The following is a 1300-nucleotide window of genomic DNA, read 5'->3' on the forward strand; positions in this document are numbered from 1 at the left end:
CCCCCCCCCCCCCCCCCCCCCCCCCCCCCCCCCCCCCCCACACCCACCACCACCCACCACCACCATGCGAGGCCGTGAAGCACAAAGCCAACAATTTAAAAAGGAAAAATAATAATTAAAACCTACTTTTAAAAATTACAAATCTGGCACTATATGACATTTTTAAATGGTTTGCATGGAATTCCCTGGATGAAATTTAGATTTTTTTTTTTCGACACAACCTTCAGTCCAAAAATGATCATTTTCTGACAGTTTGTCCTACTCCACGCAGGTCAAATACGAGGTGTTGGGCATTTCACAACCTTAACAGCCGGTTACCTGAGACAGGTGTCCCGATACATTCACACGCTTCACATGTTATTCCTTTCAGAGACGTTACATGTGTTTTTGTTTTTTCTTTTCTTTTTGTTCTGTAACTAGTTTTAGCATTTCTATTTGTACTTTTGACTGCTGAACCAAATGCATTTTGAGCAGTATGACAAATCCTGTATCTGAAAGTAGTGCGTCCATCCTTTTTGAGGGCCGGAGGCTGTTGTTTTTTCTTTCTCACTAACGGTTGGCAGTTCCCGAAAAGCATCCGGCTGTGTTAATTTTTCCTGGTTTGGGATGAAGGATTGGCACCAAATATGAAGGCTCTTGATCTGTGAACGGCCCAGACATGAAGACAGGGAACCTAGTTTCGAGTGTCTGGGCGTTGACAGGCTACTACGCGTTATAGCGCCGCATTCTTCGTGACTGAAAAGACCAACGCAGCAAGTACTCTGTCGGTGAGCTGGGAGGACTTGGTGGTAGACCAGTTTTTAAAGGGGGATAAGGTGTGAGGTTCAGCAGGCGGTCTCAGTGTCGAAACCGTGGGGGTTACGCTGGCACTTCTGTCGAGAATGATTGTAAATCTGTACGTTCCCCTGTAAACTGTTCTGTGGGGATTTCCTGAACACATTAATAAACATGATTTGATCCAACAGTCGTGCCCAGAGACTTCTTCTTCTTCTTCTTCTTCAGCTTGAATTTCGCCAATTAACTTTGACTAAATGACAGCGAAATGTTTTTATTTTTTTTTATTTTTTTACAGAGTGCAATTAAGGATTTTCTTTGTCATTGATTTGTGTCTGAAAAATTGACATTGCACGACTATATTTAGTTTTAAAAATAGAAAATGGGTGAAAATGGAGAAGCTGTTTAAAAAAAAAAAAAACACTAAGATCTATAAATAAAGAGACTGCAGATACAGTATTAGGGGACCACTAAGGTCTATATAAAGAGACTTCAGATACAGTATTAGGGGACCACTAAGGTCTAT

General features: G+C 41.7%; 1 long non-coding RNA gene across 1 annotated transcript in view; it reads left to right on the plus strand.

Annotated features, from left to right (window-relative positions):
- Positions 1-964, plus strand: part of LOC117937015 — a 15591-nt gene extending 14627 nt beyond the window's left edge. The window contains exon 4 of the long non-coding RNA XR_004655078.1: positions 816-964. This is a non-coding gene — a long non-coding RNA (uncharacterized LOC117937015). The remainder of the gene's footprint in view (positions 1-815) is intronic.
- Positions 965-1300: the final 336 nt, after the last annotated feature.

The sequence above is a fragment of the Etheostoma cragini genome, chromosome 21 (assembly GCF_013103735.1).
Source record: "Etheostoma cragini isolate CJK2018 chromosome 21, CSU_Ecrag_1.0, whole genome shotgun sequence".
Taxonomy (NCBI): Eukaryota; Metazoa; Chordata; class Actinopteri; order Perciformes; family Percidae; genus Etheostoma; species Etheostoma cragini.